General features: G+C 42.9%; 1 long non-coding RNA gene and 1 pseudogene across 2 annotated transcripts in view; one reads left to right on the top strand and one right to left on the bottom strand.

Moving 5' to 3' along the window:
• Positions 1-3,871: 3,871 nt before the first annotated feature.
• The window catches only part of LOC308350445, a 59,294-nt gene continuing 50,317 nt past the window's right edge, over positions 3,872-12,848 (bottom strand). Inside the window, exon 4 of the long non-coding RNA XR_013967526.1 lies at positions 3,872-4,577. This is a non-coding gene — a long non-coding RNA (uncharacterized lncRNA). The remainder of the gene's footprint in view (positions 4,578-12,848) is intronic.
• On the top strand, positions 6,087-10,390 carry LOC308351895 (large ribosomal subunit protein P1-like; annotated as a pseudogene). Its single transcript has 2 exons — positions 6,087-6,221; positions 10,053-10,390. The product of its transcript is annotated as a large ribosomal subunit protein P1-like (transcript).

The following is a 12,848-nucleotide window of genomic DNA, read 5'->3' as shown; positions in this document are numbered from 1 at the left end:
TATACTTGGGGGTGTTTCTTTAGGGTAGATTCAGAGAAGAGGCATTGTTGAATCTTAGGATCACTGACTTCTTTCTATGTGTGAATGAGAAGAAAAACTTTTTTGAAGATCCTGCAGGGAAAAGCATAGTTCTTAAAAGTCTGAAAAATGATTTTTGTTTTCCCCTAGCTTTGTTCTTGGCTTCCAACATTATCTTGAGGTTTCTTAGCTAGGATGGATGGATGCGTCTGAACAAGGCCTTTGGGGAAAAATAAGAAGCAGGTTTGGGGGACGCCTTGGGTGGCTCAGTTGGTTAAGCAGCTGCCTTCGGCTCAGGTCATGATCCCAGCGTCCTGGGATCGAGTCCCACATCGGGCTCCTTGCTCAGCGGGGAGCCTGCTTCTCCCTCTGCCTCTGCCTGCCTGTGCTTGCTTTCTCGTTCTCTCTCTTTCTGACAAATAAATAAAATCTTAAAAAAAAAAAAAAAGAAGCAGGTTTGGCTGAGTTTAAGATGTTGCCTTACAGGAAGGAAGAATGCCTGTGGGGCAGAGCAGATGGGGAGTCCTCTCCCACTTCTCTTGTTCCAGCTGCCCCACTCCTACCGCAGCCCAGTGAACCCAACTGTCAACCCAACTTTTGATGAGTGCACATGGATACAGAGCATAGCATTAGGTATTATAAGGATTTCAGTAGATGACATGGTCTCTATCTTGTGAAGGTGAGCAGACATCCATTCATGGGAAGATGTATTAACATTTACAAGCCATACACTGTACTACCAAGTAAAACTTATTGTCAAGCAAACTGAGTACAACCACCATTATTCCTGAGTGAACAATAAGTCCTTTGTACCTTTCACCTGGATTATTGCCCCAGGTTTTCACTTGGTCTCTTTACCTACAATCTCTCCCTTTCAACCTATCTAGCTGATTGCTGATAAAGTAATCTGAAAAAGTCACCTTTATGGTATCTGTGATCTTATTCATTCCCTTCTCCTCTTATTGTCCGGTAGGCTTCCCTTCATCCTTTACGACTCAGCTCAATAATGTTATCGTAGTAGGGGTGCCCAGGTGGCTCAGTCAGTTGAGCGTCCAGCGTCTTGATTTAGGCTCAGGCCATTGTGTCAAGGTTGTGAGATCTAGCCCCGTGTTAGGCTCTGCACTCTGCACAGAGTCTGCTTGAGATTCTCCTCTCTCTCTCTGCCTTCCCCCCTGCTCACATTCTCTCTCTAAACAAATAAATAAAATCTAAAAAAACCCAGTGTCACCGTAGTAATCATTTGCAATATGGAGGTGTATCAAATCAACACATAGTAGATCTTAAATTCACAGTGTTATATGCCAATCACATATCATTAAAGTTGGGAGGTAAAGACAGCTCAAACTTTTCATTCAATTACTTAACATGTATTAAGCACATACTATGTGCATATCACCTCTACTGAAAATTTTCCCTGACTCTAGGCTCTGTGAATAACTCTATCCCTGCTGCTTCTCTTGTACTAGATCCTACTTTATTGTCATTACTTTTTATGTATGTATGTATGTATGTATTTTCTTCCATCCTTTTTTTTTAAAAGATTTTATTTATTTATTTGACCGAGAGAGTGAGATCGCAAGTAGGCAGAGAGGCAGGCAGAGAGAGGGGAGAAGCAGGCTCCCCGCTAAGCAGAGAGCCCGATGCAGGGCTCCATCCCAGGACCCTGGGATCATGACCTGAGCCGAACCCACTGAGCCACCCAGGCGCCCCTCTTCCATCCCTTTTTATTTTGCTTAAAAATTTTTAAATTGGAGTATAGCTGAAACACAATGTAGTTTCAGGTGTACAACAAAATGACTACTTATTTTTTTTTTTCTGGCCTATGTCCACCCCAAACTGTGAGTTCTTAAAGTACAGGGTCTGTATCTTATCCACCTCTGAACCCCCAGGACCTAATATTATGCTGGGCATATGGCTGATGCTTAATAAATATTTGTTCAACAAAAACAATGAATAGGGGCACCTGGGTGGCTCACTCATTAAGCGTCTGCCTTCAGCTCAGGTCATGACCCCAGGGTCCTGGGATTGAGCACCGCATCAGGCTCCCTGCTCAGTGGGAAGCCTGCTTCTCCCTCTCCCACTCCCCCTGCTTGTGTTCCCTCTCTCTCTGTCTCTCTCTCTGTTAAATAAATAAATAAAATCTTTAAAACACACACACACACACACACACACACAATGAATAAATGAGCTTCCCAGAAGTGTGTACCCTGGTTCTCAAAGTACTTTTAAGATTTACAAGATAACTTTTGCTTGGAGAGGAAACTGTGTTAGGTAGCAAGAGCAGAGATAGGCTTTGCAGTGACTTGTCCTGGATCCTGAAAGTAGTAGAGGGAGGAGCTGCTACTTGCCCCAGTCTAAATCTTTTCATTTTATATTTCAAATGCACAGTCTATATCACTGTTGCAATATAAGGGGTGTGAAAGAGGTGTTTATTTTTAAAAAAGAAAAGAAAGCTTTTAAAAAGATGCCAACTTTCCCTAGTTTGGAACTGGACTTTTTAAACCTCTTGTCTAATGTTGCCCCTTGCTTAAAGCCCTTCTGTGACTTCTCATGGGTTAAAGTTCAATAATTTTAGCTTGTCTTGTGAGGCTCCACATGGCCTGGAGATTGCCTATTTCTCCAGCATCTTTTCACATCGTTCTTCCTGAAGCTCCTCACATTCCAGCCACAGAAGTCATTTCTTTGATCTTCAAGGTCACCAAGCTTCTTCATCGGTGATGCCCTTCATGCCTGGAATACTCTCTGCTACAACCCACACCTGTACCCCCCTCTCCCCACGCCCCCCCCCCAACTTCACTGACTGCCACTCGTCCTTCAGGTCTCAGCTTAGTGGTCACTGCCTGGGGAGGCCTGCTCCCCACCACAGGGGAAGCTAGCTCACCCTACGGTATGTCTACAGAGCATTCTGTCTTTTCCCTTTACAATACCTATGATTCTTGCAACTTCATCATCAAGTTATGTAATCACCGCACAATTGTTTTTTCACCACCCCCCATCCCAGTCCATGAGGACAGGATCTGCATCTGTTCTGTTCACTACTTTATTGAAAGGGCTTTACCTACATTACTTCATCCAGTTTCACAATCCTGTGAGGTAGACATCCTCATCCCTTATCTGACAGAGGAGAAAACTGAAGGCTCAGAGAGATGAGTGGTAGAGTCAAGATTTGACCTCAGTTCCATCTGTATTACTGAAGAGTTAAAAGGGCTAGAAGTTCATTTATTTGGGATTTGGATTCTCAGGACTAGAATTTAATAGGATAATAATTCTGGGAGTGCCTCTAAATCTGTACAATAGAGATACTATTACTTTACCTTATCTATCTCACAATTTTCCTTAGGATCAAATACAATAATATATATGGCATGCCTGTTAGCCATAACACAACCTATGAATATAAATGAAATACGTAGTATTTTTCATCAGACTCAAGTCTGTAACGGCTGCTGCTTATCTGGTCTGCGCATTCTGGGCATCAGTTTCTTCAGTAAGATTGTCAGTTTGAAGACGAAGAGTCCAGATATCTCTGTATATTATCTAGAGCAGGTTGTTAGCCCAGACTTCTGCTGACAGCTAAAAGATTAGTTGAGGGGTGCCTGGGTGGCTCAGTGGGTTAAGCCTCTGCCTTCGGCTCAGGTCATGATCTCAGGGTCCTGGGCTCTCTGCTCAGCAGGGAGCCTCCTTCCTCCTCCCTCTGCCTGCCTCTCTCTCTACTGGTGATCTCTCTCTCTGTCAAATAAATAAATAAAATCTTAAAAAAAAAAGATTAGTTGAGAACGATAGTGTTCATCTTACAGGATGAGAACTATACATTTAGCTTTTACATAAATAAAAATAAAGCAACAAATAAAATGCAGAACGTGTTTACAATTTATTGTCCAGTATTGATCGCCAAGAACAGATTGAATGGTTAGGCAAGTGTGGTTAATGATTAGCATGAGTGGTTAAGAGCTTAGACTTTGGAGTCAGACCACAATTCAATGCCCTCCGGTCTATGTCTACCAACAAGGAGGCCTTGGGCGAGTCACTTAACTCCTTGAAGCTTCGTTTCTACACTTTTAAATGTTACCACCCCTCAGCCTGTTGTAAGGATTAAAACAAATAATGTAAGGAAGCACAGGGGACACAGGAAATGCTGCACACATGTGGAGAGTTGTCTTTGAGAGTTGTCTGTGAGAGTTGGTCTTTGTTTCCTGGCTTGCTGATCCCTCCACACCTATTTGTTCCATGTTGCTTTCATTCCAACTGGAATGATGACTTTCAGGTGTCAGAGTCTTCAGTACTAAGGCCAAGAACTCTGTCTCTCAATCTGCAATTGCTCCAAGTGAGGCCAACCTTGCGTAGAGGGGAGAGGTTTCCTCTCATGTGCTGTGTGCAGTGAGTCCCACCAGCTTCTCAGGAGTCCGGGGAAGCTTCGGTGTTCGTGCAGAGCACCAAGTTCTTCCATCCACGTTCGAACAACGGCATGTCTCTGCTCAACTACTTTCAAGAGTCATGCTAAGGATGGGAGGATTTCATTCTCTCTGGCTTTGGACAGCCAAAGGACTTGCAATTTGGAGCTGCAATAAAAAAGGGGTTTCGTTGTTTGGTCACTCCAAGGCTAAGATCAGACAGGCACAAGAAGATGATTTGATTCCTTATTAATTTTAAAATGGGAGCCTTTCTGTAATTCTGAAGCAGGAGTCAGAAATTCTAGTGGTAGCATTGTATTTTGGTTCATGTATATGTGTTTTCACTTAAAATGTACTTAACAGAGAAGTACTATGTTCTATTCTCTGGGGAGGAACACAAAGATGAGTAAGTTCTCTTTCTCTCACAGGAACTGAAATCCTATGTAGGAGATAGACTAGGACACAGACGATGGGAGGGAGTGAACATACAGGCGAGGAAGGATGCTCTGAGCATGGTCCCCTCGATTCTGGATTGGAATTTGAGTGTTTGGGGTGGTGGGTAAGGGAGTAAAGAGAAATAGACACCCAGTGGGGCCCAAATCCTGGCGTTTATATTTATTAGTTAAATTAAGCTGAGCAAGCCATTTACCCTCTCTGAACCCGTTTTTTTCATGTGAAAGCAGAGAATATGCTTACCTCCAAAGATTGCTATGAGGATTAACTGAGATAAAGTACGTGTCAGGCATGATGCTGGACAAACTGTAGCCAACAAATACTAGCCAATATAAATATGAGTGTGATTAATATACCATGACATAGTACTTAAAAATCGTGTCAGCATATAGGGTCAGTGGGCGAGGCTTGACGAAAGAGATCTTAACTGTCATTTCAGCAGTATGGTACAGACATGGAGCACTTCTCAGATAAGCAAATGTGAAATCCCCCTTGCTAAATATTTGCCACTCTTCTGACACAGAAGATGACATCCTGTGGTCACTCCCCGCCCCTAGTGAGATATTAGCTGGTGGTTTCATGCTCACCCCACCCAAGACGGTGGATTATCTGCCGGTAACAGACAACCAGGAAGATCAGTGGTTTACAATGAGCAGAGACCGGGGGTTTTACAGTAAATAACTCTTCCATTTCTATCAGTTTCTTGACCGAATGCTGAACAAATTACGATATAAAATGATTAGGAAGCCAAGACACAGCTTTCGGAAAAGCTGAAAGCCTCTTTGATGTTGGAAGCACATCCTGTCGTGTAGAGTGTACTGAATAAGATGATTGCTGAAGACGACTTTATGGACAGGATAATTGGTGCAGCAGACAGATGGAAGGAAGAAGGGGGCCTGGCACTGTACCTACAAGTGCAAGAGCACCTTCCTTGATGAAGCTGCTGTTCTGCACTCTAGAATCTCTCATTCCATTCGCCCAATCTAAGCAAGTAAGCCCGATTTGAATAAACGTCACTTCAGCTCATTTATTATAAAACTCCTTGATTTAAGGGAAACACGTGGTTTCTAGCAGGAGAAAATCACATCTGTGATATAATGGTTATTACTCATAAGAAATGCCACTATGGTCTCTGCTCTGTTTTCAAAAGCATTAGTCTCATAAGGACATTGTAACACCCAAAGGTCTATTGGCATTAATGTGGTTGGATCTATGTTTATTATGATGCTAATCAAAATAGTGGGCACCATCTTTGAGCTTCCAGTTCAGGTCACTAGGAGGAAGAATTCAAACAGGCTTCAGGGAGAGTTTGAGCAGGGCTTCAGTTCAAACCGTGTGACCCTTGGAGAACCTCTCATGGTCAGTCTCTAGGCTAAAAATTCCATATAGGTAGAAGTCTTTCCTATCATCTTTAGGGCTGTGCTATACCCAAAGTTCAGCAGAACATCTAGTACATGATGGGTGGGACATCAGTACTTGTTTAAATATTTAACTCAACCTTCATTATCTCTTTTAACACAACAACCCTGACAGCTCAATATAATTAGCTTTAGTTTGCAAATAATAAAGTTGACCTGCTTGTTTCAAAGCTATCTACAGAGTTATGCATGTGATGGGGTATTGCAGGTATGGGAGAAATTTGCTCTATGGTCACATGATCTCTGAGCTTAACATGAGAGAATCAAGGAGAATAATATTGTTTATGTAAATATGCTTTTCATGCTTTTGCAGAGTGGGAAGAAGTAGCTCTGTTGGCCATTAGACTAGAGAAGGAGCTTGAAACTATATTTATGGGGATAGGTGGAAACAAGTGGAGATGTTTGGTTTGGAGAAGAAAATGCCTCAGGACATAGTAACAGACAAGCTTTCACATCCAAGGCTGACTCAGAGCAGAAGAGACTGTCTTGACTATATAGGTCTAGAGGCCACAACACAGTGCAAGCTTTAGGGAAACCAATTTTGGTTTGACATAGGGGAGAACACTGTAACTCCTTCTGCTATTCAGAAATTGAATAGATCACCTTGGAAGCAGTAAATCCCATTATTGGCAATGTCCAAAGTGGGACCACATGATCACTTGACAGGAATATTGTAAAAGGGATTTAAATATTGGCTAAAGGGAGAAAGGTACTAGGCTAAATGAGTATTTCCTTTTCGTCTCCTAGAATCTATGATTCTGTAATCCTATACTTGAAATTTGTAAAAATGGTATCTAGTCAAGAATATATTTAAAAGGAAACTAGGTAATAGCTTAGTTCAGATTCCATTAGCCTATAAGTTTCCCTAATGTAGGATAACTCTCTATGTGATACAGCATTGTGTTCCCAGCACCAGCACGGTGTCTAGCACACAGTACACCGTGGGTCACATGTGTTAAATGAATCAGTTGGAATCCTGGGTAAACTGGGGAACCTATCATGCTCTGAGCATTGACTTCCCAAGAAGTTATAGAGTGTAAACAGGCATGAAAGCTCAACCAGATCAACAGTCCTGTCCTCCTTTCCTATCTACATTATAAGTTTGGTCTAGAGGGAAATATTTCCAGTTATTTGTGTTGTAAATATCATACTTACATGGAATCTTTTCCTAGGGAGAAGTGTGTATTTGCTGTTGCTCTCACGAGCTCGGGAGCTATTTGTGAGGAGACCATGCAGAAGCCAACTTGTGGGATGCTGAAATGAGAGGACTGGCAGGGGTCTGAGAGATCCCCTACTTTATCTGCAGCTGAGAGAATGCTAGAGTGATGGGGCCATAAATTAATGGGCTGAAAAACCATAATCCAATATGGGGAGTCATCCCCAGAGACGACACTGGAGAAACCCCAGAGGGAGACAATGGTTTCATCTAGTCCACCAGTCAGGGACTCAATGCAATACAGTTGACCCTTGAACAAGACAGGTTTGAGCCACCTAGGTCTACTTATATGCATCTTTATTTTCAATTCATACAGTATAGTACTGTGAATGTATTTTCTCTTGTTAATGATTTTCTTTTTTCTTTTTTTGTTAGTGATTTTCCTAGTAACATTTTCTTTTCTCTAGTTCACTTCATTGTAAGAATACAGTTATAACATCTATACGAAATGACTGTCTATCTTACCGGCAAGGCTTGTAGGCTACTAGGAGTTAACTTTGGGAGGATTCAAAAGTTATATGCAAATTTTCAACTGTGTGGGAGGTTGTCCGTAAGCCTTGTGTTGTTCAAGGGTTAACTGCATAGTGAATGAATGAACAAATGGTTTCCAGGAGCAATGTTGAACTTGGGACCAGAAAGCCTGAATTCTCCTCTGGAGCTGCTGTCATGGACTGCCTTGTGACACTTACATGTTCCTTATCCTCTCTGTAGACGTCATCTGGGGCTACAGGCATTCAGACAACTGTCCTATTTGGAGGATACCAGCTATAGAGGAAGGAGGGCACGGCTGTCTCAAGTGTCGGTAGCAGTGGAAATGGAGAGAAGCAGATGACTCTGAGGGCCATTTAAAGCAGCAGAGTAAGTAGGTCTGCATATATAATTGGACGTGGGGCGTGAATGGGGGGAAGTGGTCAAAGATGACTCCTAGATTTCTAACCTAAGCCGCTGGTTAGAATGGCTGCTGTCATTCAGCTTGTTTGCTGAAATAGGAACAAGCAAGCAGGTGCAGGTTTCAGAGGAAGCTGATGGACCACACCTTGTGCTCCCAGAAGCCCACACACTCAGAAAGATCCTGGCCCTTTGGCTCTTCTCTTACATCCTTGTATGAGAAAAGGCCCACGGCATGAGAGGATAGGTATACCAGGTAGCTTCAGATGTGAGAGATACCCTGGTTATGCTTCCCAATGCGAGAATGCTTCAGGGGCTGATGTAACTCAGCCTTAAATCCCTACATTCAACTTTTCTTATTGCTAAGGCAGCTCTGGAAGGCAAATATGGAGATCTGGGACCCACAAATCTAAAATTACAAAGAAAAGAAGAGAACCAGGGGACATTTCAAGATTAGAAGCTGGTTTTCTGCCAGAACCTTGCTTTATTTAATACACTTGCCCACACTCTCCTTGGTTTCCAAAGACCCACTGCAGGCTTGACTCCTGCAGCCTATGTCAGTGCCTCCAGGCTTCGGTGCTGAATAAATGAAACTAGTAGGATAAAAAAAAAAAAAAAAAGTGGAGCTCCCTGAGGCCTGGCAGTGTCAGGATGGGGATCGATGAGTAATGGCAAGAACAGAATTCCCATGGCACTGAGCTACCACTGACTTGAGCCCCATTTAAGTACTTGGGTATGCTGAGCTGACCTCCTTAAAGCCATGTTGCAGTATAGAGAATAACTGACATCCTATAGCATCTTCTGAATATTGCTGGGTGGAGAAGACGCATTTTTATATATAGCAGAAAGGGAAATGGAAGAAGCAAAGAGAGCGAAGGTGAAAATATGAGAAATTATGTCTGTCACTTTAAAAAAGAATAAGTTTTATGTCTTTGTTTCTAATTACAAAAGCAGTATATGTTTGTAATAGAAAATTTAAGAAATACAGAGAAGCACAATAAAATCTTCAGCTGTAATGCTACTAAATGCTCTTGCCATTTGATAAATATTTACTGAATGCTGACTAGCTGAGGCACAATTTAAGGTCCACAAGAACATTGAGACTTGAGCAATATTATCACTCCCTTTTTTTAAAGAAGATTTTATTTATTTATTTGACACAGAGAGAGATCACAAGTAGGCAGAGAGGCAGGCAGAGAGAGGGGGGGAAGCAGGCTCCCTGATGATCTGAGAGCCCGACGTGGGGCTCGATCCCAGGACCCTGAAATCATGACCTGAGCCAAAGGCAGAGGCTTAACCCACTGAGCCACCAGGGCACCCCTTATCACTCTCTTTTAATCCATGAAGGAACTGACGTTCAGAGGTTGATATTCACCTGAGGACACACAGCAGGCAAGTGGTACAGCCTAGATTTGAACCTGACTCTGTATCCCAGTCTTCTCACAATACTTTGTCTTGATCCATGGAAAATACCAGAGGGGATGTCACTTGGTCAAATAATCCCAAATTTCAGATGGGAAGTACTCCACAGCAAAAAGATATCACATGATATTTAAAAAATGTGTCTTGCCTTTCCTCAGCTACACTAAGGTGCTTGGTCCTTCTGGGGAAGCTGAGGCCACGCTGGGGTGAGGCCCTCACTTCATCTGGCGACTACACTGTGCCCAGCCACACCTGCTTAGCACTTGCCCACCCTTCTCGGAGCTCGCCTGCATCTATGTGGCCCTCAGCCTGCTCCACGACGAGGTGACAGTCACGGAAGATAAGATCAATGCCCTCATTAAAGCAGTGTGTCTAAGTGTTGCACCTTTCGAGCGGGGCTTGATTGCAAAGGCCCCGGCCAATGTCAACATCAGGAGCCGGATCTGCAGTGTAGGGGCTGGTGGACCTGCCCCAGCAGCTGGTCCTGCCCCCAGCAGCACGGCCAGCCCAGCTGAGAAGGAGGTGGGAACAAAGAAGAATCAGAGGAGTCTGATGAAGACATGGGCTTTGGTCTTTCCGGCTAAACCTCTTCTGTAACCTGTTCAATAAAAAGCTGAACTCTTAAAAAAAAAATGTGTCTTGTCTTTCAAGTCTTGTCCCACTTCCTGCAATTTTGTAAACTCATCCATTGCAAAAGTGATGTTTTGATTCTTTGCCCTTTCTGACAACCAGAACAGAAAGCAACTCTCTTTCCATTACTTGGCCTGAGGCTTCCTTCTGCTTCTGCCCAAGGCAGGTTGTGGTTAACACTCACTGCTTAACCTCTTCCTCCTCTAACTAAGTCCCTTTTTGAAGTAGAATCTTTTTTTTTTTTTTAAACCACTTTGATACCATGGACAATCCTAAATATCAAGCCAATCACTTAAACAAAAAAAAAAAGAAAAAGTAATGTGTGTCACAACCTTACCCCGTTTCTAGGCTTCATTGTCTCTTACCAAATCTCTCACTCCCCAGCCTTGAATCCCCAATCTGACTCTCACTTCATCCAGATATTAGAATGAGTTTCTACTGCACAGAGTACTTGATTTTTTAAGTTGAAAGTTTAATGCTTTACTCTTCATAGAAATGAAGTAAGTGTGAATGTCAAAAAAGCACTAGCATCAAAACAACCATAACAGGGGCACCTGGGTGGCTCAGTGGGTTAAAGCCTCTGCCTTCAGCTCAGGTCATGATCTCAGGGTCCTCGGATCAAGCCCTGCATCAGGCTTTTTGCTCAGCAGGGAGCCTGCTTCCTCCTCTCTCTCTGCCTGCTTCTCTGCCTACTTGTGATCTCTGTGTGTGAAATAAATTAAAAAAAAAAATCTGTTAAAAAAAAAACAACAACCATAACAAAACACTATATTCCCAGTACCCAATCCTGACTACCTAGCTTCGTCCCCAGCCAGTCATGTACTATCAGCTTTAGACATTCCCTGTGCATCCACCACTATTAACTGGCCCGGTCTCTTCTGGAGAACTCTCCAGTGGTTCTTAATCTAGGGTTGTCATTCACAGTGGGAGCTTTGGAACCAAGCTGCCCCAATTCAAATCTCACCATTACCACTCCCCAGGTGGCCTTGGGCAAGCTATTTAACTTCCCTGTGCCTCAGTTTCCTTGTTTGTTTAAGTGGGGAAAAGAATGATACCTATTTTATAAGGTTGTTGTGAGATCAAATACTTGTTTTTTTTTGTTTTTTTTTAAAGATTCTATTTATTTATTTGGCAGACGGAGATCACAGAGAAGCAGGCAGAGAGAGGAGAAAGCAGGCTCCCTGCTGAGCAGAGAGCCCCAGCTCGATCCTGGGACCCCGGGATTGATCCCAGGACCCTGGGATCATGACCTGAGCCGAAGGCAGAGGCTTTAACCCACTGAGCCACCCAGGCGCCCCTTGTTGTTGTTTTTTTTTTTTTAAAGATTTTATTTACTTATTTGACAGACAGATCACAAATAGGCAAAGCAGCAGGCAGAGAGAGGAGAAAGCAGGCTCCCTGCTGAGCAGAGAGCCCCAGCTCGATCCTGGGACCCTGGGATTGATCCCAGGACCCTGAGCCGAAGGCAGAGGCTTAACCCTCTGAGCCACCCAGGCACCCCAAGATCAAATACTTGTAAGGCTAATGCTTGTAAAGGACTTAGGACATGGCCTGGCATATTGTAAGCATGTAGTAAACATAACCTAATAAGACAAACGGAGTTGTCTGTCCATCTTCTCACCCCAAGAGCCAGTAGTAAGGATCTATTTCTTAAAAAATAATATAAAATTTAAGTGGTTTTTCCTGTTGTATTTATTGGCATTGCTGAGTAATTTTTTAAAAATTGCACATGCACAGTAGTTTGCCTACAATTATATATTGAATAGACTTTGTGGGCTTGCCTAGAAATCTTAATAACCACTTATAATACTGTGTGTGTGTGTGTGTGTGTGTGTGCGCGCGTGTACACATTTATCTCTCTATTTACATGCATACACACACATTCTTTTGCAGTAGATTTTTGGACAACAGCTTTTATATAACATATCCAGTTGATTTTGTACCTTTATTTTTCTTGAATAGATTTTTCATTTCCAAAGATTGGCTGGTAAAGCACTGGCAAGACTCAACGTGGTCTTGAACAGCATGCCAAAGACTTTGTATTTTACTCCGTATACAATGAGGAGCCGCCCATGGCTTCATAGGAAGACAGCATCACAGTCTAACATGATTTAGGGAGCAGTGCAAAGGCTGCTCTGATTAGGAGATCAGGGAGGTCAGTTAAGAGGCTAAATGAGAGCCTCAATTAAGGTGGCAGACGAGAGGAGATACATGTGAGGATAATTTGGGGTAGAATTAAGAGGACTCAAGAATGAAGTGGTGAGAGAAACAGAGGAGATCTGAGGATTTTTATTTTGGGCGAATGGGAGAGTGGTAAAACCATTAAGAAAGGCAGAAGGGATGCAAAATTTTCTAGGAGATAGAGATAGGCTGTGAAAGGTCGGGATATAATGCAAGCCTCTTCCTCAACTA

This window comes from Martes martes, assembly GCF_963455335.1.
Source record: "Martes martes genome assembly, chromosome: 10".
NCBI classification, from domain to species: Eukaryota; Metazoa; Chordata; class Mammalia; order Carnivora; family Mustelidae; genus Martes; species Martes martes.
The sequence above is the reverse complement of the archived record's forward strand: the minus strand, read 5'-3'. Positions and strand labels throughout refer to the sequence as shown.